Below are 16,141 nucleotides of genomic sequence, written 5' to 3'. Positions count from 1 at the left end.
AAGTCGTTTCTGCCGTTATGAGACACGGAATTATGGTACGTACCTTTATCACGTGATGTATCACCAGGTCATCTTCGGTTCAGCTAGAGCACTGGCGGCAAAGGTGGTCGGACTTGTTAAAGCAGGCGAAAAACGGGAAAATGATTTGGCGCTGTGTTATTTGTTTTGTGTTTGTGGCTCTCACTCTCAAGTCTTTATTGAGTCATATCAACACTGCTCACAGTCGCAGTCCAGATTTTCGCGTTGTTTGTGGAATTGATGGATGCACCAAAGAGTATCGAGTCTACAACTCACTATGGTATCACATTCGAAGAAACCACCACGAACACCTGGAAAGTGGCAGCAGCAACTCGCCGAGAGAGGGGACAACAGCGACCTCAAGCCGTGAAGCTTCACCAGCAGTGGACCGAAACGTGTGGGCATACAGGCCAGGTGATGCGACGGTGGAAAACAGAGAGCATCCAACGGAGGAAGCAGTGGTGGAAAACAGGGTGCAAGATGCAGTGACTGTTGTGTCATGTCCTGCTGTGGACTCTTCTGCATGTCAGTCAGAGGTAACGTTAAGTTTGTTGTTTCCTTCAGTACACAACTACAACCAGCTAAATCCTATCATCATTCTTCTCACAATTCCAAAATAAATCTCAACTGAATTGTCATAAAATGTTATTTTTTTATGACAGCATATCAGTGTGTGACAACAGTGTGTTTTATTATACATTTAATTTTCTTTTTCTTTTCTTTTCTTTTTTTAAAGGATGACATGAGGTGTAATACTCTGAGCAGACAAGCTACTGCTATTATGTTGACTGCAAGAGAAAAACACCATCTTTCACAGGTTTGTCTACATACAACATTATTACAATTATTACATCTGTGGCACTGTTGATTATCTGTATAAGTCCAAGCTTGGAAATTAGATCTGAAGTGCTAATGTTGAGTGCTCTTGTTGTGAACTGTACTATGCATAGGTCAACCTCTCACTCACTGAATTTTGCACATCTGGGCTGGTGCCTGCAGTTTAAAATAGTGTGTGATGAAAAAAAAATCAAGTCAGTTCACAGTTACCTTATTAGTCTCCCTTAGCTGCAACTTAACTTGTATCTATCCATGAGATTTGATATTTAATAATGCCTTGCTCTCTGCTATCTAGTTATGATAACTTCATATTTTGAATTTACTTTTAATGTCCTGTAAATTAATTGAAAAGCATCATTGTGTTGATGTTACTCTAATTTATATTCATATTCCTTATAAAAGAGATTGTATGCTAATAATTTTAAAACTGGACTGTTTGGATTTAATTTTCTCTTCTTTCTTGCCTGTTTTTCAGAGAGGTGTGAATGATGTCTTGGCAGCAATGCAGCAATATCAAGCTCTGTTGGTGACTAATCTGAGGAGTCAGCTACAAACTGTATTCCAGCAACATCAAGGAAGTGAACTTGAAAAGGAAGCGATGGCAGTATTTGACCGGATTGAGGATCCATTTTCCTCTGTTGCAACAACATACAGGCAGGACAATGTGATAAAGGAAAATTTCAATTTTGTGGAGTCAGAGGAGGTTTCTGTTGGGTATACGGCCTGCTTGAAGAAAAAAGGGACAAAAAGGGTCCTCTCCACAGTAACCAAATGTTTTCATTATGTACCTCTGATTAAAAGTTTAGAACAGTTATTGTCCCATCCAAAAGTTTTAGAAATGATAGATCAGCCGCAAAAATACAGAAGTGGCTATCTGTATGACATCATAGATGGAGAGCTCATGAAATCACACCCTTTATTTTCAGCCCGGCCTTCTGCTTTACAGATAATCATTTACTCTGATGACATTGAAATCTGCAACCCACTTGGTTCTCATGCTTCCAAGAATAAGTTGCTAATGGTTTACTATACCTTAGGAAACATTAATCCAAAATATAGATCAAAACTCGCTGCAATCCGTCTACTTGCTATTGCCAAGAAGAGGGAGTTGTCTGAATGTGGAGTGGATGGAATTTTGGGCAGGTTGTATGAGGACCTAGAAATGCTATATGATGGTGTTAATATTCAAACTGCGAATGGTGAACGTAAAATATTTGGAGCATTAGTTTCGATATGTGGAGACACCTTAGCACAACATGAGCTTTGTGGATTTAAAGAGGGTGTTGGTTTCGCCTATAGTAAGTGCCGGCAGTGTGAATGTTCGTTTGAGGACATGCAAATGTATTTTGATGAAGGCAACTTTGAGCTAAGGACACTAGAAAGACATGTTCGACAGTGTGATGACATTGAGAGGGCAAATACTGAGTATCTTAGAAACAGTTTAAAGACTACATTTGGCATTAACAGAAGGAGCAAGCTGGTACAATTTCCAGCCTTTAACCTGATCGAACAAACACCTCAGGATATGATGCATATAATTCTTGAAGGCATTGCTCCATTAGAAATAAAGTCTGTGTTAAAACAGTTAGTTCTTTTAGGTCAACTAGACTTGGATGTCGTCAATAGTGCATTAACTGGATTTCCCTACTCTCCACTTGATGTCAGAGACAAACCAAGCCCTATAGCTTACAGCACATTAGCTTCAAGTGATAGTAAATTGAAGCAATCCTCAGGCCAAATGATTGTTCTACTAAAAATATTGCCATTTCTTATTGATACAGCTAAAGATACTGAATACTACAAAATAATTCTTGAACTCATAGAAATTGTTAAAATTTTGTTTGCTCCTGTCATTGGTCTACAGACAATTAACAAGTTGAAAATACTAATTGAACAGCATTTAAAACATATGAAAAGTGTTTTCCCTGATAACAACATTACCCCAAAACAACATTATTTAATTCATGCTCCATCGCAGATAAAACTCCTGGGACCAATGGTCCGTCACATGTGCATGAGATTTGAATCAAAACATTGTTTTTTCAAACAGTGGGCCTCAAAACTAAATTTTCGAAATGTTTGCAAGTCTTTAATAAGGCATAATCAAATGTATGAATGTTGTCAAAATGTAAGTCATTCTGAACACCCAATTTTTTCAAATGAGTGTGCATTGGGACCAACTTCAGAAATACGCAACATGTCGTATTTGAAAGAAAAAGCAAGGGCTTTCCTTGGGAATGATGACATAAACAATGCAGTGTCTGTTAAATGGATTAATCTAAATGGTAATAAATATATACGGGAGAAAACATTACTTGTAACTGCTGTTAATTCCAATGATTTGCCTGAGTTTGGACTTGTGAGCAATATATATGTAATTAACTCATCGTTATATTGTTTTGAGTTGCAGCAGCATACTACTATTCGCTATGATAGAAATTACATGGCATATACAATAGAGATTCCAAACATGGCACAAGCAACTGAACTCATAACATCTGATAATCTGGTAGATTTCACTCCATATTACAGTTATACTCACAAGGATGTGACATATGTCCCTACAAAATATTATCTGGGAGATGTGCTTGGGCTACACAGAGCCTCGTCTGATAGACTGTAAAAGGCAAACTTAACGTGTTTGCCTCTCATAGACAAACTGTGCTTCTTGACCATTGTTTTTGTTTTTGTTGTTTCATGATTCTTTTTTCTTCAAATGAACAATCAATTAGCAGTCAAATGCTGATGCTGCATAAGCATGGTCTTTTCTACATTGTGATGCAGGATGCAATTGAGTCAAGGGGTCATTTCATTTTGGCCATTTTTGGTCATTTTGTTTTGTTGGTGGGCCATGCAGTTTTCATCCAACATGATTATTTGTATTATGTTGTAGATTGTGTTGTATAGACCAGTCTGCTGTCATCTTAATCTGTTAGATATGAAGCAGCAGGTTCCTGTAATGAAAATAATAATAATAAAAACCTTTAATTGTCCTTGTTTCATGGCATTCTTAAATTGAGACGTTGTTTAAATGGTCTTACTCTTAAAATAAGGCAAATAATCTTGTTGCCCCACTGGGTTTTATCGTAAAACATTTTTATACTCTGTTTCTGGTTCATTCTAGCTCAAAATTAGCTGGAATATCTTATCAAGAAAAAGTAAGGCATACTTTCTTAAAATGAGACATTGTTTCTAACGCAAAACATGCTTGACAAGATTAGTATTCTTTTTGGACAAAAAATAAGACTTATTTTCTTGTTACAAGGCTTTTTTTACTTTCTTGAAATTCCTTTAGGGTAAATATCTAACTAATAGATATCACCATGAAACTTCCCAAGTTTATCACTTACATTACTGTAAGATAATTATATTTTTGTAAGTTTTGTCAAATTTTATGTTTAAATATGTAAACGAGGCAATGTCTCAGTAAATATGCCCTAATTTGCATTTCCAGAACAGAAATCTAAACATTGGACAAAGCTACTTTTAAAATTCTTGTTTTATTTTGTTGACATAGAGTCGAAGGCTTCACAGAGGGGATTTTGGATATCTCTTTCTATCACTTTGTAAATGAGAAAATACCAGTCCTAAAATCAAATTTCACCACGTTTTTAGAGATAAAACGTTGTATAAATCAGGCTTTGAATGATATATCAACAACCCCCTCTGTAAAAACCTTGAGAATACAGAAAGGAATAAAACTGGAAGGTTTGGTGTCTGTAAGACTGCTGAAGTGGAGATTTCTGGCTCAGAGTCTGAGGAAAAACTCATTTTGAGAAAATGGCCTTTAAAGACTTGTACTGTAAAATTCTATAGATTGTTAATGTAAACCATACTTTTACTGCTACGGAGGAAATGACAATGGGCTCTATGCACAGCTCCACTACTTCCTGAACTTAAGGCTGCTCTTTTATTTCCTGACTTACATTATTGGACAAACTGGTTAATCCAGGTGTGTCTGAGTAGTCACAATGGTCAGACACACCTGGATTAATCAATTTATCCAATAATGTGTGTGTGTCTGTGTGTGTGTCTTGACTTTGGGTTTTACTTTTGCTTTGTTTTGTCTGCTTTTATGGTGTAAAGCACGTTGTACTACATTTGATTTGTATGACAAGTGCACCGACAATTAAAGGTTATTAACCCACTACTCCTAAAACGATAGGGATTATGGCAATAGGCAAATTTGCCAAAATGTTGAAATATCCCTTTAACAGACACCCTGCAGCCAATCAGAACTGAACATTCACCCACACCATTTATTCAAACAGCTTTAATCTCTGCCATCTCTCCTCTCTGACACCTGCCACTGCTGAACTGATAAACCCACGTGTTTGTTAACAACTTACATTACGTTTTACATTACATTAAGTCTTATTAACTAAACACTGGGATGTGATGTTACCGCACAGACACAGCTCACTGACATCGTTCCCCATCAACAACTACAGTTTCATCCAGTATTTTGACAGAATGAAAGACAAACTTGGACTGAACCGTGTTGATATCACCTGAACCATTATGATCTGACTGCAGGAGAACAGGGAAACGTCTGAGCATGTGAGAGCGTTCTGGTTTAAAGAATCCTGAAACACAGACACAGCAGCACGTCTGTCACAGTGTGAGTGGAGCTGAGCCTGGTTGGATGTGAGTGCAGCAGGACGGTGGACAGCGTTCAGCCTCTGACTCCTCCACCACCTCCACTCCACCTGTACAGGTGACACTGCACTATTGTGCACTGTGAGTTGAAACAGATACTTGGGTGCTGCATCTTTGATGCAGCTTGAGCTCTGCCAGCTCATTATGGAGTTGTGATTCAGAAACACAGCCCAGAGGGCCCACCGCATCACATTTCACTTTCCAAGGCCTGCTATGGTTACCACGACCTCAGACAGAGGGCCACCTTACACCAGCGGTTGCTAATGGTGGGGGGGTAGGCTCGAAAAATAACTTTCAGTGTCCATATTTATAAAACTGTGGTGCGCAGAGCAAGGCAGGGAGTCAGGATAGGAAAAAATGCATCTTACATGAGGCCTCATTAAAATGACTGGGCTGTAATGAGAGCTCCAGCCTTGTTTCCACTGGAACTGCCCACACTTCCACGTGAAATCTCCAATATACAACAAACAGAGACACAAACAATTAACACAGAGCACAGCAGCAAACTGATTAGTATCAATTAAACACCTTAATCTTTTCATAGTCTCATTACCTGGGCCAGAGGACACAGACTTTCCTAACATCCTGCGTTACATCCTGCGTTACATCCTGGTTCACACCGTAGCAGGAGTTGTGATCCTGAGTGACCGTACGGCCCGACTCGTCAGATGTGAAGAAGGCGGCCGTGCCAAGGTGGGCAGTCCAGTGTATGACGGATGGCTGATCAAGACGCTGGAAGAGCTGGATGCATTATTGATTAACACATTCACCTAAATATAGCAGATCTTTTCCTTTCAGCCCTGTAAACATCCTCCAGCCCTGTAGATTCATCAGCGGGACATAAAGGGCCGTACTTCTGAGTCTCTCCAGCTGACAGGTGGAGTAAATAGGGCGATAAGTTGGCAGGTGAGGCCTCAGATCAGAGCCGTCCTCTGCAGGGACACTGATTCAACTCTTTTAGACGTGATGAAGATCAGACTTTTACTCCAAAAGGAGAAAACAAACATCCAGCACAGTGAATGTTGAGGGCGTTAAATGTAAAGAATAAAACTGCACTCTTCTTACAAGGCTTTCTTGTGCCTGGAGGAAGGGGTCATGAGGCGTTGACAGGTCTGTGTGTCCACTTCTCGCACAGGAACAGTGAGCTGGGTGATAGCTCATCTCCCCTTACTGCCTCTGACACGGCCACTATCAGTCAGCACCACCGATAAGTGATTGCCTGGGGTTATCTTACCCTCATAGGACTTCCATTAAAAAAGGGACTTAGCACCTGTAACAGTTTAATATTTCCTGCTTCACCTTAATGGTGGGGTAGGGTCTCATGAGGGCCGCCCCCCCCCCCTGACATGCAGAGCACTCGAGTGTGAGAGCAAGACGGACATGAATTATTCAGACAGCAATAACAGGAAATAAACGTTCTCTTATTTAACCTGCCGACGTTTTACTTGAGGACTTTGATAGTGGAGAAGATCCCAGTGGGTCTGACAGACAGCGTGCTGCTTTACTGCTTCTCTGGTTCACCAGCTCAGAAGTAAAAGTAGTAAAAGTAGTGCAACCTGCAGCTCAACTATGAAATAAGACATAAGACTATTTATTGATACAACAAGGTGTAAACAAGGTATAAATGCAAGTAATACAGCTTCTCTCTCTATCTCTTCATCTACTACTAAATAGAATATTTAGTAGTAGATGAATATATATGTGCATACGTACAGTATATATATGTATATTCTATTTAGTATAAAGCTGTGTATATTATGTATATTCTATTTAGTATAAAGCTGTATATATTATATTTAGCTGTATATACTATTTAAGTACATTTTGTGCAAAAACTGTACAGAATGTCTCTCTCTCTCTCTTCATACTTGCATAATACTGTATATTCCTCTCTCTCTCTCTCTCTCTCTCTCTCTCTCTCTCTCTACATATATATATACACACACACATATATATTGCACAGTTGGGGGGAGTGGTGTATAGGAGTTAACTGTGCAGTTTGTACAGAAATAGAATAGAAGAATAAATTAATAAATAAAATACAGGCAAACTGTATAAATACAACCCAGGTATTAGAGACAAAAACAGAAATGTGTGACTAGTGCAAAATTGTCATTTCAATTTATAGTGCAAGATGAAAAGAGTCCAGAGTGCAGGGTAGTACAATAACTGTCTGATTTTCGGAAGTGTTTCACCCAAAGAAACCAGAAGTTAGTTATAATTTTACAGTGTATTCTGAAGTAAGGACACACACACACACGCATGTACGCACGCACACACACACACACACTCATCCTCAATCGCCAATCCATCAGCATGAGGAATGCATGGAGCACGAAGGCTGAACATTAACCTGTATACAGATTGACAAAGATCGCCTTTCCAGGATGTAACCTCCATGCACAGGTAAACCAATAACATGCCCTGTATCGGTTTCACAGCCAGCCAATCAAAACCCGTGTTTGTACCTAATCTTAAACACTCAGTCACCCAGTGCAGCCCCGTGCTAAAACCCAGAGCAGGGGGGGTCACACTCATCAGTATAGCATTACCCTACACACACAGCGTTGAGTTTAATGCAGGTGACCCACTCAGCCTCCGGCCCTGTGAGGAGAAGCTTCTGCTGGCTGCTGCCACGACACAGCATGTCCTGACCACCCCTAAATATACTGTACATTAAAGGGATAGTTCACCCAAAATTCAAATTGCACTATCTACTCACCCTCATGTGGACTAAGGGCTGGGAGAACTTTCAGAGTTGTCCGATCCCTCTGAACTGATCAGTTCACATCCAACTGTATCAAAGGCAACCTGAGTTGATATCATTTTTATGTTAGCAGATATTTGCAGAGCACAAATCCAATGGACTCAGCAGCATCATCATTATTAGGAGGTGTGTCTCTGGCCACTGGTAAATCTACTTCAGTATTGTCTTTACCTGTGGTGCCAGGCAGCTGCTGCTGAAACAAGGAGTCAACCCAAACTAAGCAACGAGCTGGAAGATGTTCTCTTCTCAAGGTCCTAATCCTCTGTCAGTTTTTTATTATCTCCCATTCGTTTTGTGACAGTGGCTACTCTACAGATTGCTACAACGAGACTCACAACGAGACTCACAATAACCATTTAACATATATAATAGCTCTGATAACTGCATTTTTTAGAACTCAGAGAGAAAAAACATTCTATACAAAAAACTAACTATTGTTATTTCAATAAGACCGGGTATGTCACTGAGCCAGGTATAGTCAAGTGCTTGATAAGAAGGTCATTCATGTCTATGTCAGCTTTCATGCTTCAAGCTGTCATGCTGGTCCCATTTTAAAGAGGAACTATGCAATTTTTTTTTACCTTAATTAAACAGCTTTGGAGTAATTGTGGTGGTTAAATGACTTGTTCCACCTAGCGTCTCTTGGCTGAAAACCAATCTTGCAAGATCAGCTCCTACAACAACACAAACACAGGCGGTAATCTCTTGTTAACGTTACCCTCCTCGATAGACACCACTCCATGGATTGCCTTCTCACTGGCTGCATTGAAAACAAATGCACATGGAAGGGAGGAGGGTTAGGGATGAGTTTTTACGACACTTTACAAAAGTGACCAAAACAATGAAAAAGCAAACAGACTGGCATAGTTCCCGTTTAAAGACTCCTGAAACCTCTACATACCACTATATTACTCATTTTTCAGCAAACAGCCTGAGAACCACACTTTTATTTGCAGTGTAGTCCCATTAGACAGAACTGAAAAACAATTGAGACACATCTTCAGAGAGGTGCGCCTGCAGAAGGAAAGTCTGACTTGATCTCATGGGGCAACATTGGCAACTCTCTCTTCTGTGGGAAGTAGCTAAAAAAAAAAAAAGTCTCTAACTTCTTCATAAACTCAACTCAGACATCCAGAGATGTAGGCGAGAGCTGGGCTGTGGCCCAACACACTGAAGATGTATCATCTTTAAATAATAGTTCTGCCAGGACCCAGTTAATTTAACATGAACTGCAAATGACTTTAACAGAGGACACCTGAGTCTTACTAGCTCATTTCCAGCTGGTTATGATGTTATCAGACTAGTCCAGGTCAGACAGTTAGACAGTTCAGCTCTGTTAGACAGTCTCTCTGTTTTCAGTCCGGGCAAAGGAAGGCAAGGGATCTGTCCCTTTAATAAGTAACACAGGGCCTTGGCTTGATGCTACGGGCTTGTTAATGAACCAGATGAATCAGAGTGTAAGATAATCCACCGGGCCACACAGACACACACACACTCACACACACACACACAGACAGACACACAGACAGACCGACAAAGACTGTGCCAAATGGCAAACGTGTATCAAAGTATCTGAGGTGGTTTCAATGTAAACATACATGTAAATGATATTTCTCGATTTTTCTGCATCATTAAACCGACCTTATAACCCAGTAACATATCCACAGGGCTGCATTTGGTCTTAGAAATGATTCATTTAGACAAACAACAGATCATATTTCAGCTCTAAAATTATTTTGATATCATCTGATAATGCTGATACGCTGAATTAAATAGAAATATGTGACTTATTAAATTTGTACAAATGAAGCACTGCAGCATTTTCCTGCATTGATGGAGCAGATCCCTCTCATAATACAAAGCACACCAGGCTTTGTTAAAGAGTTATCTAGTTAGGTTGTTTCCGTTATGTTCCATTTTCCAGGGCACGGTCTCCGCAAATGTTTAAACAGTGAAAACACTTCTCACACACAGGTTTAGTGATGTTAGGTCGGTCACTGCAGGACTGGACATCTATGAATGTCCTTTAGAAGAGACAGGCTGATGAGACAGTTTGTGGGACACCTTCTACTACTGGACCCACACAGGAGCACAAACCATGTGTCCAGTTTTCTCCACACTGCAAAAACTCAAAATCTTTCCAAGAATATTTGTCATATTTCAGAATTGTCAAAATGTCTCATTTCTGGTCAAAACTAATCTCTTTTCACTTAAAATAAGACCCATCACCTAAAACTTGTTTTTAGATAATTTTCATTTGTTTCAAACGTATTTTCACTTGAAAAAAGTAGAAAAATCTGCCAGTGAAAGCAAGTTTTTTGTGCTTGTAATAAGAAAGAAAAACTTGCTCCACTATCAAATTTTTCTACTTATTCCAAGTGAAAATCTGCTTGAAAGAAGTAAAAAGTGTCTAAAAATAAGCTGCTTTTTAATGTGATGAGTCTTATTTTAAGTATAATGAGATTGTTTTGACTAGAAATAATAAATAACGTTTTTGCAGTGCACTTACTACAAATCTGTAGTAAGTGTGTTCTCTTTCTCTGTGAGCCATGTCTCAGCATGAGAGAGGTCGAAGCCACTAAATAGGCCCGTCACAATTATCACAGAATTTCCTGATCGCAGTTATTTGAGCTGATCGCAGTCGTTTCCATTTCCATTCCATTTCATCTGTATAAAAACATCTGGATGAAACTAACAGAAATGTCATACTTCATTATTTCCTTGCTGTTTTCCACGGTTGGAGGTTTGACTGGTCCTCTTTTACTGACATCATCTCGTTGGGCCCCCTTCCACATGAGTGGAGCAACACACACTGTTTATCTGGAGGAGCTTCATTTCTAATATTCAATGACGGCATTTTGACGAACATCTATTGACATGGGCATCATGGATTTAGTTACAAAGTCAATAAATGTTTCTTCTTCAGGTGTGTGTGTGTGTGTGTATGTATTATAAAATGATCAGAAAAAGACGATTAAAGAGGAACTATGCATGATGTTTTACCTTAACTATGCTACATTTTTAAACAGCTTCAGAGTAGTGCTGGTTAAATAAATGACTTGTAACTTGTTCCAGGGAGAATGGAGGCTCTCTGCCGTCTAGTGTCTCTTGGCTGAAAACCAGCCTTGTAAGATCAGAGCCTCCGACCCGGTGTGCCAAATCTTGTCTCTGCAGCACTGCGACACAAACGCGCCTCGTAACCCATAATCTTTTGTTTATGACAGAGAAGACTACACAAATATACACATAACGCATATACAGTATGATATTTAAGCAATATATCACGACAGGCCGTGGTATATGCTCATTATACCACGGCTAAGGGGCGTTGTTCCCCCTTAGAGTGGTATAATGAGCATAGACCACGGACTGGAGTGATATATTGCTTTTATAAAACGGTTACCAATAAAGGCAATATGAAAGAGGGATACGCAATCAATTTCATGTAGTTTTATTCAACCAGAAATACATATTATCCAATAAAATAGCCTCACTGTGAAAAAAATAGTCCCACCTCTCCAGACGTTAGCTCCAAGTAGCTCTGCATCTCGTCTTTTCCTCCGCTTTTTTTCAGATGAAAGTCACTGCTCAATCCCCTCTACCATTGTTAACCCTCCCCGGAGGTGAAAGTTCACCTTAAACATGTGGATTCAACTACTTTAGTCCGTTTTTTAACATCGTAAAAACATCAGCTGTCTTGGGCTACGGACTGCAACAGTCCGTTGTCATGGATACATGACAACAACTTCCATTCATACCAGTCATACGTGCCTGACGCGGAGTGATAGCTTATGCTGTGATAAGGCTTTAGAATAGTAGCCGTGGTATATGCTCAATATACCACGGTTAACAACCAATCAGATCGCCGGATTTCACCTTTCCGTTTTATAAATAACGTTATCCACCGCTCCATAGATTCTTTTCTCACCGGCTTCATTGAAAACAAATGCACATGACCAAAAGGAGGGTTAGCAAAACAGTGGAAAAGAGAACGGATTTCCCCTTTAGATTAAAGCAGAAGTAAGTGATCCAGTGGTTTTGTCTAACTTCCTGTCAGCAGATGGAGTTAGCAGTCCCCGCCCTCGTCCCTACGTCACCACATTCACGCGCATCCCTTGGCTGCACACACAGAGAGGACTGCCCCTTTATGCCGTTCTCTCTCCTCATTGGATAAAGGTTGTAGGATACAAGGAAAGTTTTCTCCTGGGCTCAGAGCAGAGCAGAGTGACTGACAGACCCGTGTTTCAGACCAAACACTCTATAGAAGTGATTGCTGTCGGAAGATACAACTATTTAAGACTTAGATTAACACAAACATTCACCTTACTTCTGCTTTAATCACTATACTATTCATATGGCTATTAAACGTCAATTAAAACTCCATTAAATTATGACAGTCCTGGTATATTTTCATGATTAAAATGTTGCACATGTGACGTAGAGACAGAGTAACCTTCACCATTAGAAAGTCTCTCTGTGCTCTGTGTATCAATGAACTCCACTGGTTCAATCAGTACTCCAGAGGGACGGATTGGATTTAGAGACGTATGTGCTCTACATACGCAGCGGGGGTAAGACGAGCCAAGCCGTGTACAGTCTCTGTTCCCTCCACGTCCACTGGGTCAGAATTACCATCAATCTGGACCGCAGCAGTACAAGCCTGGCTGAACATAGGGTTTAGTTTACAGCACCGCGGGCCGGGCACGCTGCCACGCTGTTCAGCTGCTCACATATGGTGAAGTGCTTTCAGTGACCACCGTTCAACTCCACTTCCCTGACCCCAGAACTAAGATAACATGTGCTGCAAGAATTCCACTTGATGAATTAAGCGAGAAGCAGTGAGTGACAGCATGACGTAGTGTTTGCTTCTGTCACTAGAGACCCTGTGAGAATTTCTTTGTGACTTTTATTTTTAAAGTATTATATATTCTTAGCTTTATATTCTAATTATTCTGATTACAGCTGAATTTGGTTTTTAATAATTGTCGAAAATTGGAAGAACTTTGATAACTGATTTTTCTTTTAATTTTTAATGCAGGGATTGTATCTGCAGATCTTTGACAAAGTGACGCAAGTGGAACTTTTAATGTTTAAAATCATATCCATCATCTGATTGGTCTCATATTCACTCTGCAACAAGCTCAAACACACAACAGGAGACAGAGGCGCAGCTTCACTGAATTATTTTTGAGGCATCAACACTTTGTGTGATGCCTCCATTAGGCCTGTTTGTGGGTGATGAGGAAGTTCAGCATCTTCAGTTTGACTCACTTTGAGGGACATTACCTATCTGACATATAAACGCCATTATCATCTCGTCTCCCCCTTTGAGTAAAGATGCTCCTACTCGCTGCCTCTGTCCTGAGACCTCCACCTCAGGTCGGTCCAGTGTAAAGGAGCAGGCAGGTGGACAGAGAGAGGCTGCATGGGGCCTTGGGGGGTGAGGTAGACAGGGAGGGGGGCGTCAGACGTACGACTGACAGCCAGCAGACAGCAGCTCCTGAGGTTTCCATTACCTGAGATAGCCTGCTCAGACGCTGGCAGCCTGTCACCTTAGAAGGAACAGCATTCTCAACTTCAGCCTGAACCCAGACAGGGACACCTGGCTCTTCAATATTCAAGGTATCGTCAGGAAACGTCAAGCAGGCAGAATATACAAACTCATGCCGTGAGGAGTGAGGCCTCAGTATCATACAATACTAAAATACCAACAAGGACCAGTGCAACAATACACACACTCCACTGACGTCGGGTATTCAAATTCTTAGCAATACTAAAGAACATTGTCTGTTGTTGTTGATATGGACCGCTTGTTGTGTCTGCAATAAAGATTAATAAAAATAAATAAACTTTCATTTTTGGTTGAGTTTGGTGGTGCCTGTGGCCCAAATCAGTAGTGTTTTCCCTGAAGGAAGACAAAAGGTAGATTCGGCATGCTCACTCTGAGGTTTCAGTGATGCTCAGGTGCCAGTCCAAAATGTTCAAAGTGTGAGAGAATCGACAGCACTCTTAGTAGTGATTACACTTTCTCTATAAGATGCACAGCAGCAATACAGATCAGGACGTGTTTCGGCATTTCGGAAGACCCCATTTCCCATGACCACCAGCGCGTAGTGTCGTTAACATCCTGATCTAACAGACAACGGGTCCAAACTATGTTTCTGTTTCCAGCGGCTATTTGAGGGATGAAATGTATCTAACTGTGGCTAAACAATATCACGATAAGAAATAAGAAATGCCCCCCCTCCCCATGTAGCCCCCACTACAAACTCATACTCTCCCGTTAGGCATTACGTAGTTTTACTGCAGACTTGTTTATTAGTGACTTCGTCATAAACCACTAATCCAACATACTTAATTTATTTGTTTTTTTTGCTGCTTCTGCTATGATAGCGGTAATCCCGCATCACCTTTCATCTGGTGTTCTGAATGGGGAAAGGGGGAAGTGACGTATGCCGTAAAGCAGTCAGCACATTTGTAGTGTTTTGTGTGGAGGGGTTCCTACAGTAGGCTACCATCCACCTGGAAGCTGTTTAGTGCTAGTGAAAGCGATACAGACCCTCAGGCCATGACAGAGCTGTCATTCAACCTGTTGTAAGTCCATGTACCATCACAAAAGTTCTGAAAATATTATATTAAGGTTGAAAAGTTCCTTAGTGTTGGTTTAAGAAATCACTTCATGAGAATGTACTCAAAATGGAGCGAAGCCTGCGAGCTAGTTCAGGCAGCCAACACCAGCTGCGCTGCGTCACTCTCATGACATCATACACACACCCTCTCAATCTGGCGGTCTATTTAAGATGAGCGTCTTACCCATCGTCTTCTTTGCTCGTCTATGACACAGCAGCATCTCTCAGCTGCACCCTATTTTCTGCCCCACCACCACCCCAGCATCCACCTGTAGCTCCGGGTTAAGATAGTCGCTCATCACTCCCATATTCTTTAATGAAATCCTATTCTCAGGGAGCGATGAAGTTGGAGTCTTGACACCAAACTCAAATGTATAATGAAGCTGCGTTAACATTTTTAATCGTGTGTTGTCTGACTGAAGTGTCATAAGTAGAGGTACATGACTGATTTATTAATATACATAGAGTATATGTGCTTCAGAGGCATTTTACTTCTCAACCTCTTCAGATAGAAACCTGAGTGGAGGTGAGAAGGCTAAGGGGGAAAAAGAAGTTTATTAACTTTCAACCTTTGCTGCATGTCATCTCCCCTCTCTCTATCTCCCCATTTCCTGTCTTGCTACAGCTGTCCTAAAAATATACTTAAACAAACAAATAAACTCAACATCACCCACAGGAAAAACTTGCTAATAGATCATACAGATGTCTGCGTCATTCAGTCCTAACACACACCTGGTCTACATTCATCAAGAAACTCACATCTACAACCACCTGACCGCCAAGCCACACAAATACACCACATACACACACAGTGAGGCTTAGGGCGCACACACACCTCCCCACATGCACACACGTTACTGTAACTCACACACCAATAACTCTAACAGCTTTTTCTCACTAACACCATCTTCTCTTTTGCCACTTTTACTTCTTTTTAAATAGCATTTAAATAGCATTTTAGACTTTGCTGCTCTTATTCTCTGACATAAGTTTGTAACGGGTTGTGCAATATTGTTGTTATTGTATTATTGTTATTTTTTTGTGCATGATGATGCGTGCTTGTGGTCTTGTGTTGTCTTCTGCTGCTGGTAACATTGTAATTTCCTGCAAAGGATTAATAAAGTATCTTTAACTTAACTCTTATATTCATGTTCTCCCTCCTGCATGTTTGATGTTTTACAGGTTTTTGTTTTGTTTATTTGTTTGAATCACATGCTGAGTTGTGAAAAGC

At 40.4% G+C, this 16,141-nt stretch overlaps 1 protein-coding gene and 1 long non-coding RNA gene across 2 annotated transcripts in view; one reads left to right on the top strand and one right to left on the bottom strand.

Annotated features, from left to right (window-relative positions):
- slc8a2a (solute carrier family 8 member 2a) overlaps positions 1-16,141 on the bottom strand; it is a 45,153-nt gene that overhangs the window by 25,799 nt on the left and 3,213 nt on the right. The gene's annotated exons all lie outside the window — the stretch shown is intronic.
- LOC146974998 (uncharacterized) lies at positions 384-1,466 on the top strand. The gene is made up of 3 exons (XR_015037645.1): positions 384-559; positions 766-835; positions 1,331-1,466. It is a non-coding gene; the product is annotated as an uncharacterized LOC146974998 (long non-coding RNA).

Source organism: Trachurus japonicus, chromosome 14 (assembly GCF_045865225.1).
Source record: "Trachurus japonicus isolate A0001 chromosome 14, Traja_1.0".
Lineage (NCBI taxonomy): Eukaryota > Metazoa > Chordata > Actinopteri > Carangiformes > Carangidae > Trachurus > Trachurus japonicus.
This window is presented reverse-complemented; position numbering and strand designations above follow the sequence as displayed.